Consider the following 19,041-nt stretch of genomic DNA (forward strand, 5'->3'; position numbering starts at 1 on the left):
GTTTCTCCTTAGCATTTCAGCCACAGATGTGGAAAGACTGACATCCCTTATGCAGGAGCACTACCTGGAAACTGCCTGCTGTTGTGAAGCCCTGACTGTTGCTAATTGCAATGTAATTGTAGTCAGTTTGGAGGACTATCTGTCCGTGTGCACCAGTGATGGGATACGAAGACAGGAGGAGAAGAGGATGCATTTTGCTTGCACATGTGGCTGTCGCAGTGTCAAGATCCAGCACAGCAGGCAGTTCTGCTCCTTGGGCAGAGAGCCATCACACAAGAAAAAGGCATTGGCGTGGTTTGGAGCATGGCAATGACAGGCTGGGATAACCTGGTCCCATGGGCACTGCTGCTTGTTTCAGTGCAAAGTGAGAGGCTTAGCAGGGAATGTGCTTCTGTTTTATCTTGCTAGGTCTTGCTGTATAGAAGCACGGGAAGAAGGCTGGCGAGGTAGGGACACACAAATAAATGCATCTTCAGCTCACTGAAGATTGCAGAAGTTTGTTCCCATAGTGTCCTCTTTGCAAGTATGGTAGTCCAGACAGATGGAGAATAGTATTTGAGGAGCTTGAGAGTCATTACTGATCTTCCATTACATGGATAAGCTCAAATCCACCTGTGCTGGAGCCCACTAAATCCAGGCATATCTCATGCAAATACCTGCAGGCTAAGTTCAGCTTCTGCCTCCAAGGGAGAAATTTGTGTGATTGGTCTCTTCAGTAGTTCAAGGTGCAAAAACGTTTCTGTCTTACATGCTTAGCTCTGCTTTGGTTTTTACACCTGGGATCTTTTAGAAAATCATGTGACACAGTCCAGTACTAATTACTTTTCTTTAAACATCTTTTTTTTTTTCTTCCCAGTTTGCTGCCACCCTTTCATCAGTGCTTCAGTATGTCTACTTGATTTATGTAACAGGGGTCTTAATGTAACAATGAACTAGTAAAAATATCACAATCTCAATAACTGGCAACAAAAAGCACAAATACGTATCTTAGAAATTAATAAAAAAGGCACAGAGCCTGAGTTTAACTGGTGCTATGAAGTCTCAGAGGGCTGTGCACTGCTGGGTGCTCTTGGCTGGGTATTCTTCTTATGGAGAGCTTAACATTTTGACACCAGGAATTCTCTTTATAAATCTACTATGAATATGGAACTCAGATGAATTATCTGGTGTTTTTACTTCCTTACTGGGGAGGAAACTTAAGAAGGGCTGGGAGAGGCTCCTCCACCTGAGATAGGTTAATGATAGAAACTTCTGCTGACAGGAAATTCAAATAGAAATCATTAGGGCAAAAAAGGTGGATTTGGCCTAGAGAAAACATGTTTTTCCTATCTAGTCCAGAAGAGGAGAAAAATAAATTAGAGATGTGTGTCTGATGAAGCTGATCAGAAGGTCACACAATTAAATACAGATTATAGAAGAAAGGATTTCTCAGGATTGTTGGAGAAACACAGGTGAAAGGCTGACCAAGCACGTCCTGCCCACCAGCCAGTAAGGCATCTTCCAGGTGGTCTGAAAGACATCAGGGACAGAGAGGAAGACTGAAAGGATCTGGTTGTAGCAGTACAAACCAATGGACAAGGTGAGGAGAAAAGAGACCAGGAGAGGAGAAGGATCATAAAGATTTATATTCTTTATGTCTGTGCGTTGCTCTGTCACTAAATACAAGAGAGCATGATTCTGAAACTCCTGACTGTTTCATCTCAGATGGCTACCTAAGGCACGTAGCATGAACTCCTTTCTGGAGATACTTGCTTCTCACCATGGAGTCTTGGTAGAAGGAACTTTTCCTTCAATACTCCTAATTTTTTTCTCCAAATAACAAACTTGTGCTTTTCCTAAGTGAAACTGGAAGTTTGAATCTTGTCCCCAGCAAGTTTCTTAATTACACTATAGCTGTTAATCTGTAGAGATGCTCCTTGAAGAATAGTCTGAAAATTAAGTTAAGAATAAACTCAGATGCCTTGTTGAAGCAGAGCCTAAGTACTAATTTTTAAAGGTCTGAGCCTCTAACTGACTATGAAGTGTGTGATGATCATGAAAAAGGAATAATATGCATTTATAGGGTAAGAAGTTAAATTATGATTGGCACTAGAAATCTTTGGATCCCACATGGCTTGAGAATGCTCAGATGGATTGAATTGATATCCTCTTAATTCAAGCAGGCATCAAAGATGCCGTTACATCCCGTCTTCAGGAGTTGTGGCTCACTCCAAAGGGAGAGCTCAGCTCAAGCCCGGGGTCAATTCTGCAGCCACTGGTAGTGCTAAGGAGAGGCTGGCAGGAGATTAGACAGAAATGTACATTCAATAAAATCAAAAGGATTTTGTCTCCCTAAAGGTTAGGAAGAAATGAGTTTATAGATAACTGTTTGCCCTATGGACATCATTCTTTAACTTTCACTGAGGCAGCACATGCTGTTATCCTATAGATGTCCAACAAAGCAAATGATAAGGAATAGACGATTTTCCGGGCCAGTTCTGTAGCACATTTAATACTTACTCTAGGATAGATCTTCTATGAAACTTGTATCAACTTCAAGGTTATTTTTAATGGCTTTACAGTTTGCCAGCTACTAATGGTATTTCTTTGGAAGCCTCCAAAACCATCCCAAACCTCCACTTTCAGGCTTTCATTTAATTGTCTGTCTAGGAGACTTTAACTTTGAAGACAAAGTCCCACAGCTTCGATCTTCTTGATCCTTCTTTGACTTAGCCTGACATTTGGAATTTTCCTCTCACCTTTATGCAACTGAGTTACAAGCATTTTCTTTTAGTATCGATATCTTTGATAATTTTATACATGGCTTAAAACTCAGAAATTAATTGATAACATAGTCTTTTAAAGGACAAGTTAAAGATTAAAAGTTAGAAAATTTGTTAGTGAGCAATAGAGTAATTCCTAAAATGTTTTTTGTTTTCTTGCCTAGTCTTGCCTTGCCTTCTTCCCTTGTCTCTCCTTCTCCTATATAAGGTGTACTGAACCCTTCACAGAAAGATATCACACCATTGACTAGTTGTTTTCTCTGAGATTTTTTTGGGACTTCCATTTTTTGGGATCCCATTTGGGATCTGATTTTATTTAGAAATACTGAACTGACTTTCTGAAAATAGCCCTTTATCATCAGAGAAATTATTAGTTAATCATCTTTTAAAAAGACATGTCTTGCTCTAAAACTCTGATACTTTGCATTACTTTCAGGAATAGGTTTCTTGCTCCCTTCACTGCTTGAATTTTATCTTCTTTGCAGGAAGGACAGCATAAAAGACTTGCAATAAGCAATCTATTTGGTGATGTTTTCCCCCCTTTTGGGATTACCTGTGAACAAAGCTCTCAGACATGAAAAGACAAATAGATTATTACTGATCACCAGTACGTGGCACCACATTTAATGGAGCCACTAGCACACATCAGCTGCTGCTTTACAGCATATTTCTGACTGCAACATTGGGTGCTCCCCCAGATGGATGGTACAGCTGAGCAGCTGCTGAGGTCACTCATCACTGAGGGTGTTTGGTGTGGAGGGACCAGGCAAGGCTGCTCTGAGTGTCCCATCACAAATCTGTGTGTATGCTGAACTTCATGAACTTCTCCTCTTGCTGCTGCCTATGGCTGTGACAGGACAGACCATGGAAACTTTGTGTGAGCTGTTTCTTTGTGAAAGGTGAGATGTTGACACAGTGAAGCAGCATTTATACAATAGACCATCCAGAGACTGGCACTCAGGGAGCATTTTCTGAGACAGAGACAGCAGCTGCGCATAGCTGATTGATTTATGGCAGACTTGGACTGACATGATGAAATTCTGTGGCTGCTGTCTCTTAGTAGAGTCAGAGAAAATAATGGGGTGAGGTTAATTCACATCATCCCACAGAACTAGAATAGGAGCTCCAGGACTTGCAATCAAAGCAAGAGACTTTCATGACACTGCCTGGTGTGCAGAGCTTGCCCTGAACCTCTTCCCACAACAGTTGTCTGAAGAAATGGATGCAGCAAGGTATTTGCACTTGCTTTCATATTTGGGATCTATATTTGGCATCAGCTAATTCCTGATAAGCTGTATTTTAGGTGCCTCTCTGCTGTCAGGAAGAACTTTGGACCACACGTACTAGCAGTCTTTGAGGAGGAGAAGGCATTGAAAGCAAGACAGTGCTACTGGCAGCCATCTAACTTGGCCAGTGTCATATTTATGCTTTACCTGATGTGCCCTGCACGTTTGCTAGGTTCAAGCAGAGTATTTTTGTTTGGCATTGTCTCTGCACACTTGAAGTTATTGTTTTGCAGGTCTGGTACAGCTAAGCAGAACTTGTCTGCCCCCATCACTGTGGGTTTGTATGGAGAGGGAAGGAAGCAAAAGGCTCCTTGCAAGTCAGGGTAAACACCATGTGATGCATTAAGGTGAGACCTAGTTTGGACTGATTTAATTAATTTTTAATCAGCTTTTACTACACAACAGCAATTTATTACAGGGGTTATGTGATTATAGACTTACTGAGATTTTGCTTGTTGGCTTACCATAGTTTTTATGGGCTTATGGTGATTTTAGGTTTTATGTGCTAATGACATTTTCCAACTTTGCTAAATGCATATCTGTACAACATCCCTGTTACCCTTGTCTTGGCAGAAGAGAACATTGCTACAGGCTGTCCCATTTATTAACCAAATATTCAAATCAGGGAAAAAATAATTTAAGATGCATTACAGACTTTTTATAAATGCAGAATAAGTGATGTTTCACAAACACTGTGAATGCATGCACCTGTAGCCACATGTGCTTGCATAACATATTCAATGCTGTAAAAGGACAGGAAGCTCTAAGCCCTGAGCATCAAAGTGCTCCATCTCCAAAGTATATTTGTTCCTGCAAAAGTTGCCAGGCTGGCAAGGCTTCTACTATGGTGGAATGTACCCTAGGTGTCAGAGTTGTCTCCAGAAGTTCCTGTTTTTTCCACCTCTGCTACTTAACAGAAGGAGCTTCACCAGCCATAGGGAGCAGACAAAAGGATTTTGTGTGCTCAGGGACAGCTTCTGAGGTTTTGTCAATTGGATAGCTTACTGGTGACTTGATAACTCTTGGGACAGCACCAATGTGGTCCTGGCATGAGGAAACTGCCCAGAGGCTTTATGAACATCCTGCTGATACCAGTGGGCACAGAGAATTGAAAGACTAACTGAGACAAAGCAGTAAAACTGAAGGAAAAATGGAGTTTCTCAAAGATGTGGACACTTCTGTAGATCATGCCATAATTGCAGTGCCAGTAGCATCCACATCACAGTACCTTGAATCTGGCTGAGCTGCTCAGAGACTGCCACAGACAGGGGCAGGGTGCAGAGGATACAAGGCAGCAAGGAGCATGGGTTGTGTGTACAGAGAACTACAGGTGTGGTTGTTAAGGACTTTATTGACTGGACTCTGATAACCCTTAAAGACACTCTCTGACATTTGCCTCACCGTTTTGCATGTGCCCACAAAGCAAACCCTCTGGTTTGTGTACAACTATCTACTCCCTCCACCCTCTACAGCATGCTTGACAGTTTTGAGGGGAGGTTGGAGGCCTCACTGCATGCCACAACACTTGATACTTCCATTTCAAAATGAACTTTATGAAGGGACCAATCTAATCTACCTAAGCCATAAAGCTCCCCACTGCCTAAGGAGAGTATCAGTAGGAGGATGGCACAGTATGTCTGAGGACAGTTTGGCACAATCTTGCAATTCAGGACATTATCTATTCCAGGCCTCCCTTGTGCTAGTCTAGATACAGGCAAAAGATGCCGTGGGCTGTTGAGAGCAGAAAGGTTATCCTGGCTTTGCTGCTTGCTTTGCCGGTGTCACAGCCCGAGAGAAGCCAGCAGGCTGCTGCTGAGCATGAGATCAAATAGAGATGGCCACGGCAGGGGACAGCAGCATCCAGCCCAGCTCTGCAGATCTTCCCCCAGGCTCCTCGTCCCAGCTCCATCCCTTCTTCTTTTCCTCCTAGTCCTGGGGCAAGAGATGCCCCAGATGTTCTCTGCCTGGTAGGGAAACTCCACTGTGTCAGCAGCACTGTGACCCTTTGGGCCGGCTTTAGCTCTGGGTTTCTCTACACTTTGCTGGGTGGAAGGGTCCCAAAAAGCAGTTCAAACATCCTGGAAATAACCCTCAAATAAACAAATTTGCCTTACTGGTCAGCACTGCATTTTTATTTTCTGTTTCTCTGTTCAGTGTTATGAGGAAATAAAACACGAATTAGTCTTGTGAGCCAGCATTTATGCGAACTCCATCATCTGTTTCAGTCACTCTGACTACTAAGGTTGGCTTTTAGGGTGGTTCTTGTGTCAGAGATGAGAAAGTTACACAACAGACATTAGAGAATCCCTTTAAAAACCTCCACAATCCTGCATTGAAATCCCATCCAATAAGGGAGAGAACCAGCCCTCGGCTGGCTGAGACGCAGTCACATGAGTGTGCAAAACAATGAACACACAGTGTCGACAGCTGAGGCCATTGAACTTTATGTCACTTCCCAACTGCAGCATTTCTCATAATTTATGGTTATACTCGCCTTTCAACCTTTAAAACCTTTTCCCAAGTATTTGCAGCATTCTCACATAAATATTGCTACAATAAGTAACATCAACATTTAGTAGCTGTTTTTCAAGAATAACCGTGTGACACTATTATGGCATTCCATTAAACCAGCTGCAGTGTGGGGAAGGCCTAAATCAAATCATGCCCACTAAAGGTAATGCTTACACATATACAAGGGAACAATGGATGGGAAAAGTTTATTCTGTGTTTCAAGACTTAAATGACAGTTCTGTCTCCTTTCATGGTTATGCAAGATGTCCCTCTCTGGTGAAATGACCCAAAGTGGACGCAAGACAGCAGCTTACATTCCAGTGCTATTTGTTACCTCCTCAAGAAAAGTTGCAATTACAAAATCTGTGCTTAGGTCTATTTATTTATTGTGGTATTTTTAGGGAGAAAAACTTATTTCAAAGGAACAGAGAACGTTGTCTTTTCATTAAAGCTATCAAATGTTGTGAAATGATTAGTTAAAAAATTCCTTGCCAGAATTGTTCACTGTCCAAAAGGCATCACAATGACTAAACGTAAATGACAGATAGTTAGCTTCCATATAGATACGTGCTTAATTGCCTCCATCCCTCCTGTCTGAAGAATGCACTTAAGCATATGCTCATTTAAACACATATGCTCCGTTTCTGTTTAGGTCAACAGGATTTGAGCACGTGCTTAAACATAAGCAAATGCTTAAGTGCTCCTCTTGAATAGGGATGCTTTTCTGGGGCAAAGCCAGAAAATACCCTTTTGTAATATTTCTTCTTACCTTCGCCTGCCTCTTGCTCCAGCTGCATTGTTGCAGTACTCCTTCTCCTCCTTCCCAAAAACCAGCTTACCCCCCCTCTCTCATCTCCCCGGGGCTGATGTCAGACACACAGAGCCCGCATGGTTCTGCCAGCTAACCTTGTACATGGGGGCTGCTAGAACTGCCCATCGCGGCGAGAGGTGAAGGGTGAAGGCAGAGGTCGGTGGAGGAACAGAGGGGAGCTACACTGGGGAATGCACAGCCTTCCGGAGCAGGGCAAGCACCGGCAATGCTGAGAGGGCGAGAGAAGTCAGCAGCACCTCGCGTGTGCCCAGCCTGCCCTGCTGCAGGTGCAGGGACTGGGCGCTGCGTGTGGGGACACTGTTCCCACATGTCCCCAGCCCCGCAGCCTGTCCCTCTGCATCTGGCAGCGCCGGGTGGTTTCACATCGCTTTGCTGTAAGTTTTGCCCGCACCTGCCCCCTCCCCGTGCCAGCCGTGTGTCGCTCCGGGCCGGCGGTGGCCGGCGGAGATGGAGGGAAGTGCCTCCGCTCGGAGCTGTGCGTGGGTGCTCCGCTGCCGACACCCGGGGCTCGGCTGTGCAGCTGTGGGGGTTCCCTGCAGGAGAAACATCCAATCTCATGGCAGTGTCGAAACCTTGCCAGGAAACCAGAGCGCGGTGCAGGGCTTGATTCCTGCTCTCCAGCGGGCTGCAGGACAGATGCTGCAGCAGGTGAGTCTGGCTGGGCGCTGGAACCCTGCACAGCAAACACTGCCTGCCGGAGCCCGCAGCCTTCAGCGCTCCTTGCAGCAGCACTTCGGAGCTCTATCTGCTGCGCGTTATCAGCTTAATTAAGATAAGGATATGGAGTTCATGCTATATTCCCGTAAATGACAGGGCAGGGCTAGGAATGATTTATATGACATTAATTGTACTTGTGAAGCTTAGGTCTGTCGATATGCATTAATAAAATCATCACTTGAATCCAAGTGAAGGAATGAAAGTACTAAATTTTTTTTTCCCTCAACAACTTTCAGAATTCTGCTGTTTGAAAAAACAACCGACATGCAACGGGCAAAAAGTTGGAAGGGTCAGAGTCTGGACCGCCTGGGCAATAATTAATAAAAACACATCCAAAGACAGCTTTAGGGAGCGAATTTGATTCCGTGAAAGAAAACTGGCTCCTCTCCCTGCCCTACAGGTAATGTGTTTGCCTGTGACGGCAGCAGATTATTTGTTCTTTTTCTTTTTCTTTTTTTTTTTTTTCCCTGCCACCGAACTAAAGAATGCATTGTGGGAAAACCGTCCTGACACATGACACTGTGCAAAGGAGGATCACAGCGTGAGGCAGCATCAAGGGGCTTACTTGGTCTTGATGCACTCTTGCACAGCATGGGGCTCCAGAGATGAGTGTCTCTTCCAACGAAAGCACTGGTGCAATTTGCACAACTCTCATGAGAGCGCACGGGGAAGCTGCTCTCAAAGCCCTCATGTAAACAGGGCTGGGGAAAGAAAAGGGAGAGTAAAAGAGCCTGCACCATGCACGGGGAAAAGCACAAAAGGAGATGGTTCAAAAGAGCCTGAGCTAAGGAGGAGGGGAGTTGTGAGGGAAACGGGCATGGGGCGGGGAGGGGAAGGGGCAGAAAATTAAATCCAAATATTAGAAGCAGAAGGAAAAGTCTTAGTAATGAAATGGAACAGTTCGCACCACAGCGACGGGAGCGGTCAGGAGAAGTGAAGTATGGGAAGACACTGGATGGCAATGCACAACTAGAGATTTAGCTTTCAAGGCAAAACCTCAGCTGAGATGCGCTCTGAAGACTGTGCCTCAGATATGCAGCCCTTAAACTTCTTCAAAACCTCCTAAGTTCAGATAATAAGTTTGCATAAAGAGAGAGAGGGAGGAGAAGAGAAAAAATAAAGGCGGCTGTAAGTGCTCCTCACTAGCCTGTCTCTGAGCAACAGGCCCTCCTGTACTCACTCTCCCTTGTTGCTCCTGCTTATCATAATATGCCACTTTTGCGCATCAAATTTACATTTCAAAAAATGCTGTATCGCTGCTCTAAAATTAATTATTAATCTTTCATCAGTCCCTTCCATAGATACATTTTTAACTTTGATTTTGCTACCCGTTCGGGGGAGGGATGGGAGAAGGGGGCGGGGGAGAGAAGATCCTTTAATCTTGTCACTTTTCTGTGGGGTTCTCCTCTCGTGTGCTGCTACTTCCAGGCCTGCATGTCCCCATAGCACTCTGGAGGTACAACTTTAGTTTTTCTGCTCGCTCAGAAAAGAATCTTTCCACACTTTTGAGAGCATGAATATTTTCACCCTGCAGGATGCACAGCAGAGAAGTGCCTGCTCCTCTTGTTTGACCTGGCATTTCAGCCTCAGTAAAGTGAAGCTGTACTGATAAATCGAGTACCCCAGGCTAAAGAGGTGGGTGGATTATATGCCCATGCAAGGGAAAGAGACCCAGGTGGGATTCATAGGGCCTACCTAGATTTCAGTGTGAGCTTATTCACCAATCACCTCATCACAGTGACATATAGGCAATGGTCTGAACCTTGGTTATTTACTGCTCAAGGTAAGTAAGTACTGGAAATGAGGAATGGGGCATTTGCTCTTGGTTTATTGAGGATTGAGTCCTTCTCTTGCCTGAAGTGTAAAAGAAAGAGGAGTAAAGAGGGGACGATGTGTGTCAGGATACTGGAGAGATGTGAGCTGGTGGCTAACTCCATATTTGAACCATCCCCGGTCTGGAGTTGTGGCAAATGCTATAATCTGCCTGAAGGAGGGGGAAAGGGCTCAGAGAAGATATGGTTATGATGAGATGCTTTTATGGGTTACAGAATAAACACATTCTTTTTTACCTCTATGCTGTGAACATACTGATCCGTGGCTTCATAGCCAAATGCACATGTGTGTAGGTGTCCACACACACACAGACACACACATACACGTGTGCTTTTACTCACCCCTTCCCCCAGAAATATGCCATCTGGACGTTCATAAAATTGAAGTGCTGTGTGTAGGCTGCTTCCTCGAATTAAGGTGGAAAGACTTGACACACCCCATCATATTCACTGCATTTTGCTCAAAAGGGACAAAAATGATCACATTGGAAGGCAGATGTCAACACAACATGGCATCTATTTAAAGGCCAAATTATCTCAGTTATAAACAACAATACTTTGCATCGCACTTTTTATCTTTCTACTCACAGGTGCAGTACAGAATGTGTACTCTATTCAGAAGCTCCTTTGCTGTGAGCTGCTGGGTGTATGCGTGGATGAATGTCTCTCAGGATGTTGGACTTAATCAGAGGTGAATTTGGATCAATAGACTATCACTTACTAGAAAATCAGACAAAGTACAGGGTACAAAGAAAGAAAATTCCAAGCAAAACACACTATGCTTGCACACTTTTCCTGCATGTTTCTTCCCTGGTTGTACTTGTCCAGATTATGAATTTATCTCTGTGGTCGTCACCTCCAGACTGTTCCTAGGTTATGCAGCCCACTCAGATGAAAATCTGCAGTGCCAACCAGCAGATCCATTTTGAAGGCTGCATGCTGTAACACTTTCATCTGGGCTATACTTCACCAGTAATAAATTAGCATTCACACAGATGCAGCCAATTGCTCTCACAGCACACCTCTACATAAACATTATCCCCTCTGCCTTTCACAGTTGGAGAAACCCAGCCAGCAAAGTTGCTGGAGGTGAAGAGGAAGTCAGCAGCAGCTCTGGATCAAAACTGAAGCCTTGCTCAATCACACCTTTCTTCTCCATCTTCTAGACAGCATCTGAATACATCTGCACATCTCCTCTATGTGATTTATTCTGTGTAATAACACGGGCTTTTTTCAAAGCAGACTTTGATTTCAGTTTGTTGACACTAGTTCTGCATATATGTGTAATTATGTAGGATTATCAGTGTGCTACAGAAGGCCCACTTTGTATATTATGCCTCTACAAACCACTGGAAATTAAGTGCCGTGATTCTCCTTGCAGATTCTCATTTGGGGGATGCAAAGTGAGAGCAAGTAACTGTAAGCATAGCTCATGTTTCATAAAAAATAAACAATGCTTATTTGGATGTGTGACAGGTGTTACACCTTGTGGAATGCATTGAATTCCTTATAGCCAAGTAAAAAAAAGTGAGATCTCATAGGCTTCAGAGTAAGTGTGGTTTCAGCAGGAATGCAGCTCTTGCAAAAATCCAATATTGTTATTGGGAAATGCCCCTTTTTATCCACATAAGAGTTGAATAATGTTCATGGCCGAAAATGCTAAGGATTCTTAATTGTGCACGGTCTCTCCTCAATCAAAACACAGGCTCAATTTTTCAGTGTTACCGTCTCTGCCTGCCCAGACTGCCAGTCTAGCTGACAAGCTGCATGTGTCAGAAGGAGGTAGAAAGAATTTTCTCACTCCTCAAAGCATTTTCCTTCCTTTTGAAATGTTACAATTGTTTTCTTGTTTCATCTCAGATTCTTCTAAGGGTTAATCTTGGGCAATTTTTTTTCCAATTGGACCAGGAGATTCCCTTGATATTTTTTTTTCTTTGTTGCTTGGGACAGGTCTTTTCAGTAGAGTGGGGCTGTAACAACATTTCCTGATGAACAAAATGTATGGCTGACATGGGCAGGACAAATAAGGGAAGGCATTAGGTTTTCAGCACTTGAGACACAAGTCTCCAGAGAAAACATAAGCAGATCAGAAGAATTCATCCCATATGTCATAGCTATGCAACACTTCTCTCCCTAGCCAGAGATATGCCTGCTGGTCCAGCACCAGGACATCCTTATTCTTCCCTACTTGCATTCCCCTTCCTGCACCATGGACCTGTGTAAGGACTTTAGACCAGTGCTACCTTTCCCCTCCCATAGCTCTTCCCTCCAGTGTGTGCTGCAAAGAGATCGTTTAGCTCCTTGTCCCTGCTCCTGTCTTCACAGTGGGACAAGGATATCACCCTGCAAGTGGCTTTTCTCTCCTATGAACTCACTGGTCTGTGGCCAGCCTGAGCCCCACTGCTCAGGTGAAGGAGACACTGGCCTTGTGCTCATAGAACCCAGGCTCTGCTGATGGCTGCTAGCCAGCCCCACTCCTGCTCATCAATGCTCACCCAGAGCTTGGGGTGGGGGGAGCTACCCATTTGTCCACATGTGGGGAAAGGACAATTCCCCAAAGCTGGATGCCTGATGCACCAAAAAGTGCTGCCCTACTCAGTGCCCTGCTGCATGGGGAGCACAGCAGCTGCAGGAAGCCTTGTGGAGCCAGCAGCTGCATCTTCAGGAGAACAGGTAGTGAAAGTCAGCATCCTTCTGCAGCTTCTTGCTGTTTCATCCTCCCCATCCTTTATCACTCTCTGAGCTATGTTTCACAGCACTTCTAATTACAAAGTGAAGCCATCACACAAAACTTGGACTGAAATAGAGTGGAGATCACAGTGGCAGGGCATATGAGGGCGACTGACTTAGGAAAGGCAGAGGCACAGGGGCAAGCTCTTGGAAGCTGGAGTGCAAAATTGAAGCATGTCTTTTTTCCCAGAGACTACAGACATGCTGTCCCAGCCAAGTGTTTTCTTCCCAAAGGAGACTGAATATCTCACATGAAAATCTAGCAAATTATCTTGGAGGTTTGTGCATGGAAGTAATTTCAGTATAGCTGACACATTGCAAGCTCACGTCCTAGCTGGTAAGGTCAGCATCTTCTTTGGCTCAAGCACTTGCCAAGCTATTTGTAAAGGTGGGCCCATACACTGAGGTTAAAATATTAATTAGAGGACTGAATCTTAAAGCCTGGGGAAAAAAGAGCATTGTCAAATTAACATGCCCCCTTCAGTGCAATCAGTCTTGGCAAATGACATACAATTTGATTTAAAGGGATCCAGAAGTGCAGAAAAATTCCTTGCATCTAACTCTCCTTCCAGGCTTGTGACTAAGTTCATTATTGTGGGGTAGCAGCACTGGAAAAGGCCTATGGTGTTTGTCCTCTTCCTATAAGCATCTTTTGAATCAAAGTTGGGGGTTTATTTCCCTCTATGGAGAAGTAGGAAGAGGAAATATTCCTAATTTTGAAATTCTTACCAATGTTTGGATGGCTGGAGAAAAAGCATCTAAGATATTTCATATCTGTACATCCCAAAGATGAGAAAGTTCATCTCTCTGCATCCCACTCCTCTCAGTTTGTACCATGATGCAGAAAATGCTGCAATGAGTCCAATAGTTGGGAATGCTTCCTTGACTGTTATGGAGCTTCTATGGAGTGCCTCCCCTCCATAGGGCATGTCTGCCTATGTTTGGTCCTGTGAGTGCCCAGCAGGGCTGTGCCACAGGGCTGCAGCCTGCAGATCACCTTGGAGTGGCATGGACTGCCTCTGGCTCTGAGTGGAGCTGACAAAAGCAGTGGCCACAGGAGTGGTCTGTTCTCTGGCCCATCTCACTGAAGGAGACATGATGGGGTGATGAAGGACCTGCAAAAACTTACCTGGCATTAGGGTTATCATGTTAGACACGATGAATTTTATTTTGTTGTGACTGATGATTTGTTTGGTGAAAACTCACACTTTAAAAAAAATACACTTTATAATATATTAAAATATTCTCCAATGAAGAAAAGAATTTAAGAGTTGAAGAAAACTATCAGTGCATGTGAAAGGAAAGCATTTAATATTTATTTGGTGAAATGAACCAAAATGAGGAAGGGGGCAGGACAGAATGAGAGGGAGAAGGGAAAGATTAAAAATAGACTGATTGCAAAGTGTTTCTAAACATTTTGTTTACTGATGCATATACCTCTTGCCCACACAGGCTTGAAGAAGACAGTTTTGTCATTCAGGCACAGACGTACCCTGTGGGTTGGGAAGCAATGTGCTTTGGTGAATGGGAAGTAGGTGGGAAGGTGGGCACTCCTCCATGCTGAGTGCTTCTCTGCTGAGACTGCTGATTGAGCCTAAGACCTGGGGCAACTTCCTTCCACCAGTCACCCCTTCTGAATGCAAAGGAAGGGCAGCAGCAGGCTGCTCAATTTGTAACTCTCTGCTTCCACCAGGAGTGATTCAGGTACAGTGGGATTCATCTCTGAGGATGGGCTGAGCCTCCATCTAGAGATGTCTGTCTGCCTCCACTTTTTGTAGAAAGAGATCAGAAGCCAAATCTTGAAAAAGCTAAAATCGGGTGAGATAGTGACTCTTCCTCATAGGATCAGTAAGGAGTAACACCTGGAGCATAGTAAATGGGTATAAGCCTGCTGTAGTCAGAATAAGTGCCTTTGTTCCAGCAGCTGTGAGTGGAGGCAGAAGGGGCAGACAGGCAGGTTTGCAGGGGCTCAGCAAAACCTCCTGGAGAGCTGTGACTGTGTACAAGCCTCCAGTGGGCATTAAAAACTCAAGGGTGGCAATATAGGTATTCACAATAAGGCAGCAGTTCCATTGCTCCTCTAAGAGTAGCCTGAATGTCTTTGACAGAGTGTCCAAATGAGGAAGCTGTACTCCTCAGGGTAAATGTGCATGATATCCACCCCTGGAATCAGAGCTATGTGTTGGTAACTGTGGAAAGCCTTTTGTGTATTGGTATCTTTGCATTTACAGTTATCTATGAGAGACCTAAGAAGGAACATTTCAGCATGGCTGTGTTTTCCATGTGTTCTGTCATTAAGGAGTGGAGAAGCAGCAAAGGCAGTGCACTTGGTCTTAGCACTGTATTGAACCATTAGCATTTTTAGCTGGGAACATCAAGAAGGAATGAGAAAAGGTGCCTGCTCTGCATGCTAGCACTAGCAAAGGAAGAGGAAGATGCCGTCTAACAAGGACATCTCACTTCTACAGAACAGCCCAGCAGGAGTATGCTGGCAATTAGGAAATCAAATATAATTTTAAATACTCCAATTCAAACAAAATGAAATCTTGAGTCTGAGACCAGATGGAACTTGTTGAGACTCAGGACAACATTCCTCTGTGTAGGCCACTGCCACCTCCAGACTGTTTTACTTTCTCCTGAAACATGAAGACAATCTGTCTGCTTTTTTTTTTTTCTTGCTTTTTTTTAATGTGTTTTGAATGGCTTGGCCAATAGCTGTGAAACAATATTTAACTATTGGCAAAAGCAGCTTCTATTTACTCTGGTAACTGTATTTTCATATACTGTATTTTTCTGCTTTCGTATTTTGAGCAGGTAATCTCAGTTACTTGACTAGGGGATCACAAGTCTGCCCCCCTCAAACTCTCAAGTCCCCTGCAGCTGCCTACTGTGTGGAGATGGTCACCCTAATGGGCTGTAGGATTAAACGACACTTACATTTTCTTCTGCAGAATAAACCTGTCTTATTCTCTTTTGTTCCTACTCTACCATACCACATTTGTGCTAATTGCATTATTTCAGTGGTCTCAGGAGTCCTTTAGAAAACAAGAAGTGCCGATGTTAGTGGGACAAAGGCATTTATGCTTTATTGGCCAGCATTTTCCACGGGCATAATGCTAAAGCTGAACAAATAGGCCAGCCCTAGATGCACACAAATCCACAATCAGCAGCTTAGAGCTGCCAGACTTGGCTCTGCCTTGAGCAGGAGGCAAGGAGAGGTTTGCAGGGTCTCCCCAAATGCAGCGCTGTTCCCTGGCATTCCACAGAAAGCCCAGATGTCTCAGAAGGGCCCTCACTGATGAATCTTTGCACATCACATGGATCAAGGGCTTTACATTGGAAATGGGGTGATCCTAGGCAGACTGCTTCTCTCCCTGTACCTCCTGAACACTTCCTGTGAGATAGACCCTCCTGGAGGCTTTGAAACCAGCAGATGAACAGCACGGTGCAAGTATTCACATCCAAAAGTTTTTATGAGGAACAGAGCTCCCTGGCATGAGGCTTCCTTTCAGCTACATCAAGAAAGCAATACCAAGAATCCACATTTTCCTTCAGCATTTCACCTAATAAGTAGTACTTAATTCCTATGTAACACTTCTCAGACTTCTAAGTGTTTTGCAAAAGGGATGAGTGTAGAAGAGGAAGCAAATGCCATCCTCAGGGTCAGTGACGTCTCTTGTTTTATCTCTAACCACTAGATCTTAGTCCTTACTCAGATAGGAGGACTTCTGTAAGACTATGGGGGACCTGGTGTTCTTTTAGGGCCTGTTTTCAGCTGCTCTGAAGAGTCCTAGACTGTGCCCAGTACATGGAATGGGAAATGATGGGAACACTGCTCGTGACGAGTGTAAGGGCATGGAACACACAAAGGTTTAATTCTCTTTAACATGTTATAATCATCTATATATTTATTCCCTAACTATCTTTCAGAGACCATAATTCTCACCCTTCTGTGGATGAGAAAAGGCAGTGTTCTTTCCTCCGGAAGGGCTAGTGAAGCAGACACAGTCCAGAAAGGGGCTCATGCTCACTCTCCCAAGACGGCAAGCGGCCATCCTCACTCCAGCCCTTCCTGCCTAGCAGTGTAAGCAAACCCATGCGCAGCTGCCTGCAGAAAAGCTCTCAGTGTCTATAGAACAGGCATCACTATTTGTCCCTTAAAGTAGTAATAGAAAGCTAATTAGAATGGCAAGTAAAGAGTACAAAAGGAAAGAAAAAATAAGAGAAAGGAGTGAAAATGGAGTTTCATTTGACTATACAAGTAGACAAAGAGGTAAAACTTGGATAGCAGCAGAGGAGTTTCAAAAAGCTTTTGGTGCATTCAATCTATTGCCTCTCTACTCCTGGTGGAAAAGATCGCACATATCATCTTACAGTGTTTGTTGTTCTCTGTAAAGATCTGCTCTGATGGACTCTCACTCTGGCTTCATACTCCATTGTATTGGCTTCTTGTTAACACTTATCAGCTGAAACAACATTGCAGCAACCCAGAGTCCAGAGGAGTGTATTTTACAATACCACTAGAAGACTATGTGTGTAGGGGGAGTACACTTTTTTCCCCCTTAAAAAACGAAAAGGATCGTAATACAAACCCCAGCAGATGCAAATAATTTTGCCAGACCTGCTGGTTGCCCAAAAGTAGCTCTTGACATGCAACGGTTTTGGAAAGGCTACAATTTAGTAAGTTTGGACCTTTTCTAATTACAGCAGGTGGAGTCCTGTCATGATGTGCAAAGGACAAGACATGGGATGGATGAAGATTGCCTGAGTACAATAGGGGATGGGACCCTGGAAATCAACAATGGAACAGCCTTTGCCACTGTTTTATTACATCCTAGAAATAGAATATAAAGCTGCACGGAAAAGCATGGAGAAATTCTACTGTGTTCAGTCCACAAGATCATGACCTACTCACTATCAATAGGAGAAATGATCTTCCAGTTTTCTCTGATGCTGCAACCTAAGCTCCAACTTACAGGTTATTTGAGTTAAAATATCCACTATTGGCAGTGCCTAAGCAGGCTGTCTGCTGCAGGCTTGTGGATCAGGGGTACGAAGACTTTCAGGTAAATACTAACCAAAGAAAATGGTCTGGATCCACTGCAGTTTGAGCAGTGATGCAGGAACATGTGTGTGTCATGCAGTACCTCCTGCATCATGGTGTATGTGATACCATTAGGCCTTAGAAAAATATGGTCAACAAAATGAACTCCTGGGTCTTGTGAAGGCAATGAACTGAATGAAGTGTATAATAGAGCACAAAAAAAGCACATAATGATTGATTTGCATGTTTCTTCCAGGGAATAGGCTCCATAACAATTACAGCTTACACACAAATAAAACATAAACATGTATTCTTACAATGGAGCAGTTGCAATCTATCTGAGTTGTATTAATACTAACCAGTGAACAAAAACAGTTGGTCAAAAGTCTCAAGTACGTATTTTCTCTAAATCTGTTGTTTGTCATTGATTTAAAACATATGGTTAGTCTCTTACACTTTCTTGGATCAGGGACAAGATGTCCTTTAAGAAAAAAAAAGAGACACATTAGAGATCCGCAGAAGAGAAGGAATCTATGGGTTATGTTGGATTTACACAAAAATCACCCTAAGGATCAGGATGCCTATAAGAGAAAATTTCCTGTCATCCCTCCTTTCAGACTTACAAACACCTAGCTACCCTATCTTAAAATGAACAGTGTGGCCAGCTGAGAAAAGCATCTATATGAGAACCTCTGTATACATCCCACATTGCATGGAAAACAAAAGGTGAATATAGAAAACTGAAATTTGGTTCAGTTCAGAGTAAAAAGAGGTGGGCTACTGATCCTTCCTAGATTTCTTTCTTTTCCAAATGTTTCCCAATTACACATAATATTTCCCTATTACATATAATTCTCCCTTAAAGTACTACAAGAATTTTATTACGGGCTCTGGAAACTGACCCTAGAGGAATTACTTGACATTATTTCCTTAAATGAAATGAAAAAAGATTTTCATTCCTGAAATGAAGCAGACATTCTTCGTGGATTCTACTCTTCCATAAACAAATCTAAGCTTATTTCATTGCTCTTGAATAAGATAGCACAAACTCCGTTTCTGGTTTAAACCTAATCAGGGTTAATAAACAAAATAAGACAGAACTGGAATTGGTCTCTGAGTCACTGATCTGAGTCCTTTGCCACTGATTTCAGTGTTGAGTTTTCCCTTTCGTTAACTCATCAGGCTCTGACAATGACCATGTCTTAGATAGACTTAATGGCTTTCCCCCCTCAAATAAAAATCTCTTCCTCAAGGCATTTCCAAGACAAGGGCAGGATAAAATCCAAGCATTCTCAGTCTCAGTCACTCACTCTGTTATAATACCAAA

At 43.6% G+C, this 19,041-nt stretch overlaps 1 long non-coding RNA gene across 3 annotated transcripts; it reads left to right on the forward strand.

Annotated features, from left to right (window-relative positions):
- Positions 1 to 4,927: 4,927 nt before the first annotated feature.
- On the forward strand, positions 4,928 to 11,413 carry LOC148224424 (uncharacterized). 3 transcript variants are annotated; one of them, XR_015802564.1, is made up of 5 exons: positions 4,928 to 7,765; positions 8,345 to 8,508; positions 9,643 to 9,743; positions 10,531 to 10,631; positions 10,998 to 11,413. It is a non-coding gene; the product is annotated as an uncharacterized LOC148224424 (long non-coding RNA). The 3 variants fall into 3 exon arrangements; XR_015802563.1 differs by lacking the exon at positions 4,928 to 7,765 and adding an exon at positions 7,830 to 8,039; XR_015802565.1 differs by lacking the exons at positions 4,928 to 7,765; positions 10,531 to 10,631 and adding an exon at positions 7,830 to 8,039.
- The last annotated feature ends 7,628 nt before the right edge of the window (positions 11,414 to 19,041 follow it).

This window comes from Sturnus vulgaris, chromosome 3 (assembly GCF_052056855.1).
Source record: "Sturnus vulgaris isolate bStuVul1 chromosome 3, bStuVul1.hap1, whole genome shotgun sequence".
NCBI lineage: Eukaryota > Metazoa > Chordata > Aves > Passeriformes > Sturnidae > Sturnus > Sturnus vulgaris.